The sequence below is a fragment of the Podarcis tiliguerta genome, assembly GCF_965153285.1.
Source record: "Podarcis tiliguerta genome assembly, chromosome: 3".
In the NCBI taxonomy this organism is placed as follows: Eukaryota; Metazoa; Chordata; class Lepidosauria; order Squamata; family Lacertidae; genus Podarcis; species Podarcis tiliguerta.
The window spans coordinates 95926568-95939994 of record NC_139536.1 but is presented as its reverse complement, the minus strand read 5'-3'; the positions used below and the strand labels follow the sequence as shown (position 1 = coordinate 95939994).

The 13427-nt window shown below is 43.3% G+C and overlaps 1 long non-coding RNA gene across 1 annotated transcript in view; it reads left to right on the top strand.

Moving 5' to 3' along the window:
- LOC310673433 overlaps positions 1 to 13427 on the top strand; it is a 471349-nt gene that overhangs the window by 9578 nt on the left and 448344 nt on the right. Inside the window, exon 3 of the long non-coding RNA XR_014509004.1 lies at positions 1219 to 2693. This is a non-coding gene — a long non-coding RNA (uncharacterized lncRNA). The remainder of the gene's footprint in view (positions 1 to 1218; positions 2694 to 13427) is intronic.

Here is a 13427-nt window from a genome sequence, read left to right as displayed (position 1 = left end):
CATCACAATGATAATCCATAATCACATCAAAATGGGAAGTCCCGGGACCAGATTTATGATGTATAAAAACAATGTGGTGATAATGGCATAGTGAAATGGCATGCATGATGCGCCATTCTCTTGTGCTTTTTCCAGACCAATGTGTCTATCCCTTCAGAGCATCCAGACTGTTACTCTTGAGTTTCCATAACTGCAAAACCAACCCTTAATTGGACCAGTTCTGGCTTGATTATTATTATTTTTGTCAGAGGATGTGTCCCATCATTTCCATCCAATTAAACTATCAGGCTTTAAGATGATTTCATTGCAGTCGAATGTACTGTAAAGGTTTACATCTGAACAGTTCAGTCTAACTCACTTAAACTATCTTCTCTCATACCAGATTTTATAAATGTGTTTACCGTTGCTTATGGTGACACTCTGAGACACCATTAATTTGCCTGTAGTTTCAGAATGATTTAGAAATATATCGACAAAGCTATCTGCGCTTGGAAAAAAATAAATTATTATGTAATATCCCTGAGCTCTTCAGATGAAGGGCAGTATACAAATTTAATTAACAAATTAAATACAGAGTGTGACTTGATCAGGACCTTAATATCTAGATAGAAAACAATATTTTCAGACCAATAAGATCCATGATAAATATAAAATAATATTGTTAGAAGTTAAAGCCATTTAGACTCGTTCTGTTTGATATCTTCTATTAAGCTGCCTTTTATATTTCATTCCTTTTAGCAAACAGCAACACTGACATCCAGTGTCTAGTCAAATTAATAACAGTAGAATAATCCCTATGGATATTCCAGATACACAATCCATTTCTTTGTGTCTAGCTGGTAATTCAATGGTGAAAACATTAATGCCATCCATACGCGACTATTTAGATGATTACTGATCAAGGAGTTGGTTTGATAGACAGAAATAAATTGAATAAGCTAAATCAGTGGTGTCACAAAATTGATTTCTCTGCCGCCTTTCCAAATGATCAGTCCACTCCATTGCCAAGCAAGTGTGATGATCTTTCTAAGATAAGACATACCAAAGTCACAGTTTCCTTTCATTGACATAGAAAATATAGAGGGCTTTTCAAATTTCAGGGATTTATTATTGTTCACAGAAACATTAATATTAATATTAGTTCCAATCCAAATATGAGCATTTAAGGAACATCTTTTTGTTAAAGATACCCCTTATCATATTTCAATTTGTCATTAGCAGGTCAAACAATGGCACAAGAAATTCAGCTACTCATTCCAGATGTTTTGGAGCTTCTCATGTTGCCCTCTTCTTCATGGGATATGATGTTAAATCAGACAAGAGGAACCATACAAAGGACAAGGTGGATTACAGAAGAGGCAGCTGCCAAGATGCTATCAAGATGTTCTGGACTTTAGGCCCCATCATCCCTGACAATGGACCATGCAAGTTGGGAATGATGGAAATTGGAGTCCAACATCATTTGGAGTGCACCTTATTGTGTATCCATGGAATATAGAGAGAAAGGAACTCAAGAGGGAAAAGCAATGTGAACAGGGCATATAAAAGCAGGGACATCACTATAGTGGCAAGAACAAAATGTGTCTCTGGTTAAGAAAGAAATGAATAAAATCACAAAGATTTCAGGTTCAGTCCCTAGAATCTCTAGGTAGAGCTGGGGAAAACTTCCTGTCTGGAACTCTGGGAACCTTGTGAGCTAAATAGTCCAATTTGGATAAGACAGCTTCTTACGTTCCGTGTGATTTAGTTCGGGGAAATCTATATAAGATTATGAAAATTTACAGACCACTAAAATGGAATGTATCCTTAAACATTTCTTGCCTTGTGGAATATCTTGTATCTGTGTGCGCAACTAGAGTTATTATCAGCTACTGAAAGTGATTGCTGTGCCACTGTTTGCATCCTTGCGTCTGTCATTTTTTTAATATTTGTGATTAAAAATATTATTTTTAAAAAACCTGCATCACCCTCGCAAATGCCTTTCAGCCTGGGAAAATGCAATTATTCAAAACCCTTTCTGTTGGTTTTGCCATAAAATATACATTATGGCATAATAATAGAGTAATAACCACATGGTTTGCACTAATATTAAATGCTATATTAGTGGAATTTAGGCTACATTTTCCACTGCCGTAAATCAGTTTTGAAAGCATCTGGGTAGGTCTGGAACTATTGCTTTGTTGAGGTATAACGTGTGTGGATAGATCTATTAAATGTACCACAGTTTCATTGCATTTTAGTATATCTGCAAAAGCATGCATTTCTAGGCAGCCATATTTGATAAATGCCTAGTCATCTTGTACAAATGTGACAGAATAAACATTATTGCTTTTCATTGATTTTTTTTTAAACAAATGTCATTATGCAAATGGAAGAGCTCCTTCAGTTTGCCAAAGGGACGCCAAACCATTAGAGGCATTCACTGGAGGAAGGTTTTCCCAATCCCCATGTTCCTTCTGTTGTTCCTGTGCCACCCTGCACATTGTTATGAAGGATCTCTTAGTGTCCCAGAGCAGCTTTTCTGGAGGGCACAGAGTTTAAGCCAGTTGTTCCTCAGACGAAAGAAATTCTTCCATTAGCAGAAGTGAGTGGAAACCTCATTGGAATAGTGTGGTTGGGGGTGGGGTGGGATTCATAGAATCGTAGAATTGTAGAGTTGGAAGGGACATGAGAGGTCATTTTGTCCAACCCCCGTAAGGCAGGAATCTCAGCTAAAGCATCCATGACAGATGGCCATCCAACTGCTGGTGCTGTTCTAATGCGCTGGCAAGAGCACTGGATTGGCTCTGCTGGCATGTTTGCACTGCACTAGCCTCACCACTGCTGTTGTCCCTCTCCCTCTCTGTCCTGGTGTGCTGCAGTAATTCATCCAGGTGAGCAGCATGGCCACACTGCTCCACCCACTGCTGGGTACAATATGTCCCAATACAGTGGTGCCCCGCAAGACGAATGCCTCGCAAGATGGAAAACCCGCTAGACTAAAGGGTTTTCCGTTTTGGAGGTGCTTCGCAGGACGAATTTCTCTATGGGCTTGCTTCGCAAGACGAAAATGTCTTGTGATTCTTGCGATTTTTTTCCACTCCCCACCCCCTTTTTCTAAGGCACTAAACTGCTAATAGCCTTTTAGCAGCTAATCCGCTAATTCCTTAAGCCTTTAGTAGCCGCTAATAGCCGCTAAACCGCTAATAGCGCTAATCCACTAATAGGGTTGCTTCGCAAGACGAAAAAACCGCTAGACGAAGAGACTCGCGGAACGGATTCTTTTCGTCTTGCGAGGCACCACTGTATATTTATTCTCTGAGGTTGTGGGCTCCAGTTGCCCACTGACGTATCCTCTCCAAAGGAGTGTTGGCTAGATTCCCCATCAGCCGATGCAAATGGAGAAGCCCTCACATCCAGAAGCTTTATTTGTGCATCGAAGTGAAGACCAGTCTCTTGTTTGATGTGACATGGTGTCATTCTCATTCTTCTCGGTGTTGGAATGGAGTTATGCTCTGAAGAACAAAATATATCAAAACTTAAAACGAATGGAAAATTCAGCCAAGGCACATATACAGCTGAGTGTTCTCTTGAGTTCAGGTTCAAAGGATGAGCCTTTCGAGGAGACAAAAATTATTCTTCCATCACCCATCTGCAGGATTGCCTTCTGAAATGTTTAGTCCAGAAATATATCCAGTTTTGATCTCTTACTTTTGGTTGATGTTCCGGTAGAAAGCAAAGAGGGGAAAGCTAATGACTCTGCAACATTTGCTATGACAATCTTATCCTTTAAATCTAAACCTAAGAAACCAATCAACACTGTAGGCTGCTTTGCTGTACTTGCTGCTTGTTTTAAGCTTTTAGCTTGTTTTGTTCTTTTTAGTATAATTCCAGGACACCATCTCATTCAAGAATAATAATGTGCCACACGCGTTCCTAAATTTCACTTGAACCAAACTCCAATCTCCCCAGAAGCAGAGGGTTAAATCAGCACATCCCTAAATTGATTTGGTTCTTCCATTTTCCCGGCCAGCAGTGTTCAGTAATCTTGCTATCCTCTGCTTTTATAGGTCAGTGCATGAGAAGCCAGAGCTGCCTTAATCCAAATGCAGCCTCTCTCTGTGGCAATGTTCCTATTGGCCGAGCCGCTTGCCTTTTTATATCTGCTGTCATTCTAGCCATCTTCTCCTCGGATATCCAGCAAGGATTCTAATTAGTCACAATTGTTTAGAGGCCAATAACACAATTCTTCGGCTGATGATGATAAAAGAAAAAACAGCTCCGTTGACTTAAATGATACCATTGTTCCTTAGATGATGTCCTCGCCTTATACGTCTGAATGCCAGATGGCTACTGAGATAACACAGCTGAGGCCACGAACTGGAGAGGTACTGAAGCAAGTTTCATATGAGGGAAGAATAATGGAAGACAGACTTGCCATATATCGCTTGAGTGGGCTTGGAGGAGGGTGTTTTGTGAGGAGGTCTGTCTCAACCAGATTGTGCACTCTATGCATATTCAAATAAAATAAAAAATTTGTAGTGTTCATTCTCGCCTCTAAGTTATTGCTCATCAAAAACGCAAATTCGCTTTCCTGTCTTGCTTCACACCAAGGCTGTGGCAAGCTTTGTTTCTTGTTTTTGTTTCGAAATAATTTTTATTAGACATTTGGGACAGGCCATATGCGATAGTTTTTAAGCTCTAAGACTCCAGTTTCTCTGGGATGTGTGTAACCCATTTTCCCTAAGCCATTTCTTCAATCTAAATTGCCCCCCTGAAGCTCTGACCAGACCCACAGTTCTCAGCCTGGTGTCATTTCCTAGATTGTAAGCTCCTGGAGGGCCAGTAATTCTCAGGCCAGTAATTCTCTCTCAGCCTAAGCTTCCTCACAGGGTTGCTGTGAAGGTAAAAGGGCAAAGGACAACTCTGTGTACACCACCTTTGAGTTTATTGGAAGAAAAATGTGAAGCAGCATAAATTATGCTCTGCTTCAATCCCCCTGTCCTTTAACCCTTTATCTCTGATCCTAATTGTATTAGAACTGGATGTGGTTATATAATCGTAATGTTAAGCCACTTTGCACATGCTATGGGATGTTAAAAGGTAAAGGTAAAGGACCCCTGACAGTTAAGTCCAGTCACAAATGACTCTGGGGTTGTGGTGCTCATCTCGCTTTACTGGTCGAGGGAACCGATGTTTGTCCGCAGACAGTTTTTCCAGGTCATGTGGCCAGCATGACTAAGCCACTTCTGGCGAAACCAGAGCATCGCATGGAAATGCCATTTACCTTCCCACTGGAGTGGTACCTATTTATCTACTTGCACTTTGACGTGCTTTCGAACTGCTAGGTTGGCAGGGGCTGGGACTGAGCAACGGGAGCTCACCCTGTCGCGGGGATTCGAACCGCCGACCTTCTGATCGGCAAGCCCTGGGCTCAGTGGTTTAGACCACAGCGCCACCCGCGTCTGGGATATTAGACACCATTTAACAGCATTAAATGTATGGTGTGTACACAGCCAAAGTCTGTCCCATTGTTTGTTTGCTTTGATGTGAGCGAACAGATGCGAGGTTTCAGTAAACGTTCCTGTGTAACACAAAGTCCTTCCACTTTCATTGAAAGTCACCCTGCAATCTCTCTCCGTTTCCTCCCCTCCATCTTTCAGTCAGAAGTTCCAAAGGTTGAAATGCACCGTGCAAGATATTCTCTATATCAGCATCATGGGTATGCAGCAGCATTTTATTAAGTCATCAGTCAGCTTTGAAGTTTGCTCAGCTAAGGCACTGTTGGCCTGCTGAGCTTCACTGATGCAGTCAGTGCGGCTTGATATTTCATGGCGTACAACAAGAGTTGAGCTGAATTTGAAATCTGCTTCTCTAATGCCACTGAGCTTTTGAAGCAGCCGTGGTTTACTGTATGCATGGCATGCATAAGCAGAAATCGAGGCCTCCCAATAAAAGATAATATTTTATATGGAAGTGTGGTACAAAGCACTGGATTATAAGCCATACATTTGGGGTCTTCATGTGATTCATCCAATGAGTGTACAAGCTGTGTATTGTGTATTTCCTGCACATAAATAGTTGTACAAATCAACAAGGGTAACTCTTTTGCAGAAACACTTGCACATATGTAGAGACAGCTTGTATCTATGTAACGTGTGAACAAACCTTTCATTTTAGATTTATTTTGAGAAGCTATCTTGATTAAATCAACAATGTAGTGCAGCGTGGAGCGTTCCCTCTGTCTCCTCTCTTCTCCCCTCTCTTTGGGAGTCCTCTGAGCAGGCGCTGCTGCTGCCCCTGGTCTCTGAACGCCCCCCCCCCTGCCTGGGAAGCAGCCCCTGCCAGTCCCATTTGCCTGGGCAACTTGCAGGCAGGGCTGCTGCAACAAACAACTGTGGAAACCTTTGAGAAGCAGAGGCATGAGGGCATCAGAGGAGGGAGAGAAGGAAATGGGGACAGAGACCAGTGTTGCCCATGACACCCCTGACCATCATTCAAGGCACCCCAGGGTGCCACGCCACACTGGTTGAAAACCATTGATGTAGTGTAATTTAATGTGAATCCATGGAGAACCTGGGGTGGTCAAATGATTAGGCATCAAAAGTTATCAGCCCAGACTAAGTTTATGCAGAGGAATGCAGGAAGCTGCCTTATCTTGAACCAGACCATTAATTCATATAGCTCAGTATTGTCCATGATGACAGTAGTAGCTCTCCAGCCTACCTAGAGATACCAGGGATTGAACCTGGAACCTGTTCAGAGAAACTTCTTTACGACTGAGCTGCAGCCCTTCCAAAAACACCCTTTGGCCATCCCTCCTCCTTCCTTTATTTTTTAGAAGAACGTGTTAGTCCAAAGAATCTACTATAATGCATCGATTTCCATGTCACATCCAACAGGATGTTCACATCAGAGCACATTTGGTGGCTTTGCGATATTCAGTGGCTTAGGGATTTGTCCTCATGACCTAATGCAGTGGAAGTTGTTGCCATCTAAACCCTGTACATTCAAATGGTTCAAAGGGAAGAAACAGCATACATTTTCTCTTACAATGGGGAGCCAAGACACTTATCAAGGAATTATAGAGGCGGTGACAGGAAGATTGTGTGACTGGAAGATTGTGTGGTTTTTTGCATTGTTCTTCAGAAGGGCTTCCAGAAAGTGCTAGAACAGAGTGAAATATTCACCAAATTGTGCCTAAGAATATGGCGGACAAACTGTGGTGTAGGGAGGAAACAGCTGGTTAGCTATAGGTTTGCATGAAAAGTATTTCCCATCCCACTCCACTCCTACTGGTATTGTATCTACAGATATTTGCCAAGCACACTCCATCTATCTCAGGAGACAAATCCATCATGTTCTTACTTGACATCATGAAGCTTGCTACAGTCATGGTAATAAGCAGTCTTAAGCACTTCCCGTTTCTAAGGTTTAAAGTCCAGAAGTTCTTCACCCATTCCTCACTGCCCCACCCAAATGTTCTGCTTCATGTTATATTCATCATTTGGACTCAAAGGTTTTAATGGGCTAAAATAATTGCAGTGCCAGCATATATGATTTTGAGGTGGGGGGGGGCGCTGCTCATTAAATGGAATGCTAAACACCTTAGCAGTAATAATGTGAGTGAAGGAGATCTCTACAGCTCAAGCTGTATGACCCATATATTCCCTATCATGATATTCAGTTAAATTAATCAACTGGGAAAACCTGAGAGCCTTAGCCGAGAGTGAGAAAATCCTAGCATTTGGAGAATCTTCTCCAAGATGTATGGGCAATGTATTTGGCCATGGGGGTTAAAATGCAAAAATATAAGAGCAGCTGTTAAGAAGCCGTGGCCACTGAGGCAGTCTGCTATCAGAAACGGCTTTGGCCACTAGACCAGAGCAGTGAGTTTTTGCCATGTATCCTCTAAGGTAGAGGGTAGCTCCCTTCATGAGTAGGGGAAAGTGTGGTGAAAGGGTCTGTGGATCCACTCACTTGGCCTCTCCCCACAAAGTAATGTTGCTCAAAGGTTAGGGGAGCAGGTGGTGCTGTGGTATAAACCACTGAGCCTCTTGGGCTTGCCGTCGCTCTGTCCCAGCTTCTGCCAAGCTAGCAGTTTGCAAGCACACCGGTGCAAGCAGATAAATAGGTGCCGCTGTGGCGGGAAGGTATACAGCATTTCCGTGCATTCTGGCACTCGTCACAGTCCCCCATGTGTCAGAAGCGGTTTAGTCATGCTGGCCACATGACCCAGAAAGCTGTCTGTGGACAAACACCGGCTCCCTCAGCCTGAAGCAAGATGAGTGCTGCACCCCATAGTTGCCTTTGACTGGACTTCACCATCCAAGTGTCCTTTACCTTTACCTTTTACCTAATGTTGCTTTCTCTTTTTCTGTCATCACTGTGCATGGAGGCTTCAGTGATGATTTTGAACTCTGATCACCCAGGGTTCTTTTCAGTGCAAAAAGCCTGGTTTTTGTTGTTGTTGTTTAAATGTATACATCGCACCAGGGTGTCTTAATCCACTTCAACTGGAATGGTTTCCCTCAGGAGGTTGTGGACTGTCCTTCCATGGATGTTTTTAAGCAGAGGTTAGATGGCCATCTGTCATGGATGCCTTAATTGAAATTCCTGCATTTTGCTGGGAGTTGGACTAGATGAGTACCAACTGTACCATTCTATGAAATGGTATACATCAAAATGTCTCTGCAACCAGAAAAAAAACCCCTAATAGCACTTGGTTCTCCACTGGCTACTTTGTGGACCTGCACAAACCTAAATGTCTAATGTGTGCTTCAATTCCTCTTACAAAATACTGACCGTCTCAGACAATGAGGGTGGATGCAGGAGTGGGGTTCCTAGAGGGAGTTCACAGGTCCCCGTGTGTTGCAGTGAACCCAGCATTGCATGCGGCTGATTGAAAAGAGAGAAGAAAGAGCTCAAAGCGTTCAGTGGTTTGCTTTCCTACATTGCTAGTTTGAAATGGGTTGTGTTCATAGCTGTCAACGTTTTCTCTTTTTTAAGGGAAATTCCCTTATTCCGAATAGGATTCCTCACAAGAAAAGGGAAAAGTTGACAGCTATGGTTGTGTTCTGTCCAGGGGCAGAGGAAGGGGTGTGTGTGGTGGGGGTTGGTCGCCCCGGGTGTCACCACTGAGGGGGATGACAAAATGCCAGGCAGCACTCACCACAGGGCCTGCAGCATGCCCGAGCCACGCGTCTCTCCTGGGAGTGACGTGGTGGCTTGGGCGCCCACAGGCTCTGCACTGCCCCAAACAGTCTGCCCGCTGCCTCCCCCTCAGCTGTAGGGCGGCTGAGTGGGAGGAGGCAGGCAGACTCCTCAGAGGCCCTACGGAGGCCCCAGGCGCCCGATCGGCTTGTTCTGCTGCTGGTTCCGTCTCATATCCTTGCTTTTATTTTTACTCAGTATAGAGGTAAAATGGTTTATCATTTGTAATTTCCCAAACAGATTGCTTTTCAAGAGCTTTGCTATTAATGCATAATGGACCTTGTGTAAACTTTTTTTAAAAGTGTTTTGAGAGCCATAGCCCTAAGATATTAATATTGTCCTAGCATTTGTATAATTTATCCCAGAGTTGCCCAAGATTTTATATTGACTTTGTGGTGATCGATGTGATTTCCTTTACAATGCCAAGCTTAGCTTCCATTCATCACTAGTAAATTTAATTGAAAAATATAGCACAGCAACCTAACGATAGAAATATTCTATAAAGATATAGTGCATACATTTTTATTAAATATTATATCTTTTAAGAAATAGAGCAACACAATTCATTTATTGGGATTTATGGGTGGCTTCCTGTTCCTATATGTATTTATAGAAACAGTTGTAAACCAGAAATCATAAAAGAGATCTATGCGATTACACATGCAGGCATGCTGTTAGATTCATTAGTAATGATCATGTGGGTTTGTCTAGATCCATCAAGAACTCCTCAGTAAAACACCAGTTTATGTCAAAGGGAATTGTAGCGATGTGACATGTAGGATACATATACATCTACACAGGTACCATTGAAGTCAATTAGGCCAGTGCTGGATGTGTGTACAAACAATGAAATTTTATAGCCTCTGATCAGGAGGGGCCTCTAAACACATTTTTTAAAAAACTGCATTAGATGGCTTGTGCACAGTACTCAGTGTATGCTATGTTGCATCTTCCATTCAGCAAGTGCTAAACTTTGTGTGCAACTGTTCTTGCATTGCTGTACATTAAGAGGGTTCATATATGCTAAGTAAGAAACCGTAAGGTATTTGCAATTACGTAAAGTATTTCATATCCAAGTAGGCTCATTGCAAGATATACCTTTCAGTTAGTTTTTAGCAGCATCCTCACCTATGTACCAGTATACCTATGTACCTACAGGTACCTACTATGTACCTACTATGTACCTGGTATGCCCCACAGAGGACCTTAAGGTCCATATATAGCAACACCCTAGAGGTCCCGGGCCCTAAGGAAGTCAGATTAGCCTCAACCAAAGCCAGGGCCTTCTCAACACTGGCTCCGGCCTGGTGGAACGCTCTGCCTCATGAGACCAAGGCCCTGCAGGATCTGATTTCTTTCCGCAGGGCCTGTAAGACACAGTTGTTCCGCCTGCTTTTGGCTTGGAATTAACTTGATCCCCCCCCTTTTCTTTTTTCCTTTTTCCTTCTGTGATGGAACTCCTACTTGGGGACTTCCCTGGCTTTTTTCTGGCCCATATAAGACCAGTCTAGATAGTTAGCCTTGGTGAAGGCTTGACGTTTTCATCCCCCCAAAAGTTTTTGAGTTTCTGCTGAAATGAGGCTGCATTTTCATGTTGTATTTTAATCTTGTTTTTTAAGTTGTATTTCAATCAATTGTTTTATATCTGGTGTTAGCCGCCCGTCTTGGCTGCGGAGGGCGGGGTATAAAACAACAACAACAACAACAACAACAACATACAAATATAAAAGTGTTAAGTTGTGGGTGAACATATCAGACGACACAGCGATTCTTCAAACAGCTCTTCTTTATTCAGAGGCCAGAACAGAACTCAACTGAAGGGCTCAGTCAGCCTGCTTATATAGAACTCCAGTACGACGTTACTGTAGCAACTTTCTAAAACTAGCCAATCACTGAACGTAACTGTCAGAGCTGGCTCCGGGTCCCAGCTCACCAAGGACCAACGCTAGCCGGTAGTAAAGTATCAAAGTCTTTATTGAAGAATAGATTCCATTTCAAAGCCTCAGCGTCCCAGCCCTACATCTGGACTCTAGACCGGCGAAGCTCCGTCTGAGTCTCCGCCCCCTGCGCACCAGTTTAAGACTCTAATCTTACTCCACCTCTTCCTTCTCTCTCTCTTCCTCTGGGTCCTACTACCCCCCGGGGTCTCCTCCCTCCTGGACTCTTCTGAGGCAGACGTTGACCCCTCTGACTCCTCCCCCTCTCTTCGGCGGGCTTTAGGACCTGGCTCCCTACCCGGGCTGTCCACCTTGCCGCCCTCCTGTACATTTGAACTTGGCGCGCGCGCGCGTTTAACTTTCCTGATGACCGTTTCCTCGCTCCCTGACGAGGGTGTGGTCCCTCCTGCCTCACGTTCTCCCGCTGCCCGCGCGCCCCCTGATCCCGATGCCTGGGACTCCTCCCCCCTACTGCGCTCTGGGGGGGACGCTGGTCCGGATTTCCAGCTGCTACTCTCTGAGTCCCCTCTGGCCCCTTCTTCCCGAGGTGCCCCCCTGGGCACTCCCCTTGCCCTGACTATGGGGGCCCCTTTTTGTGAATCTTCCGAGTCACTGGAGAGACTCAGAGACCTCGGACTGCTGTCCCCGCTGACATTTCCTTCGGACTCCTCCCCCTCGCTCTCCACTTCCTCCCTCTCCTGTGACTCTGCTCCTGAACCCCTGACAGTAACTTTCTATCCTTCATTTGCATAACTATCTACAGTATCCATCCAATCACTGAATGTCACTTTCGATCCTTCATTTGCATAACTATCTACAGTATCCCCCTGCTGGCCCAGGGTGAGAACTTCAGTACATAACAAAAAGTTTATTATCTACTTCTTTCCTGATGCCCTGCTTCCCAGCCTCTCATACTCCATTTTAAATCATAGTTGCAGCATCCCCTGTGGTGCCCAGAGGCCTCGTTTCCAGTGCAACCAAACCGGTCGCACTCCCCTAAATCCAACTCTGCTTCCAGATGTTGTTGAACTCCAAAGAGCATAAGAAGAGCTGGATCAGGCCAATGGTCCATGTATTCCGGCATCCTGTTCTCACAGTGGCCCACCAGATGCCTGAACGAAACCCACAAAAAAGATTTGAGTGCAAAAGCACCCTCCTCTCCTGTGGTTTCCAGAAATTGTTATTTGGAATCATTGCTGCCTCAAACTGTGGAGGTAAAAGTCTTGGGAATTTGCTAGTCATTCATAGGAAATATTGCGTCTCTAAATATATCATCAATTATTATAGTCATTCAATTAAAATTATAGAAATGTGTATAGAATGGGAAAATGTAATTCTACCCAACTTATTTGTGTTTCCCCCTCATTTCTGCACAACTCTTTCTGGACTTGCTTTTTGCCAGCTGATGCCATATTAGAGAATAATATATCATCACTATAATGGCATTTTGATGATGTATTACATTAATTCATCACTAAAGCAATAGCACTTTGGTGATATATGGTTGTATCAGGGAACTGGTGCAATAATGACACATTACTCACAGATAATGCTGACCATTGTGAATGGCTTCCAGTTGCCTAAAAGTTTTAATAAAACATTTCTATCCGAAAGTGCTATGCTGAAAGGCCTGATCAATTTGGAAAATAGGAGAAAAGCATTATTAGAATGTACGAAGAGTTTTGCATACTTCCAACACCATCCTAAATCTACAATTTGAGATGATGTCTTGTGGGGCCTTTGCTAGCAAGGCAGAACATTCAATTTGGTGCAATGCTGCTTAGGGGTTTGAGGTGATCCCAGCCTAATTCTTTTGAAACATAATCTATTAAGACTGAAAGAGATTGACAGCAGTGAAGACTGGGCTTCTTTATTCCTGCTCAATATCAGATACCTCGGAATGGAACAGGCACAGTGAAAACTACCCACATTGTTGTGGTCAAAAAAAGAAGTTGAAATCCTTTAGGGAAATCCAGCTGAACATAAACTACTGAGACACCACTTGTATCTGTAATGGCTAGATGCTAGCAAATAAGAGAAAATTGAGAGAAGCCTTTCTTTGTGTATTTGTAACTTCTGAGCTACATAAATGCTATTCACTCGGAACCAACTCTCTTAATCTTCAAATAGTATCCTCTTTTCCTCCACCCACACTTTTCAGATGTTCTGCTCAACAACTAATTTGACCCTGAGGCTGTTCATTTGTTATCTCAGCAAGCTCCCCTGCATCTAACTGCTTTCATGAGTGTTCTATGCATGTGAGCTGTGAGTTTACTCTCCTGATGTTATGTTAAACTG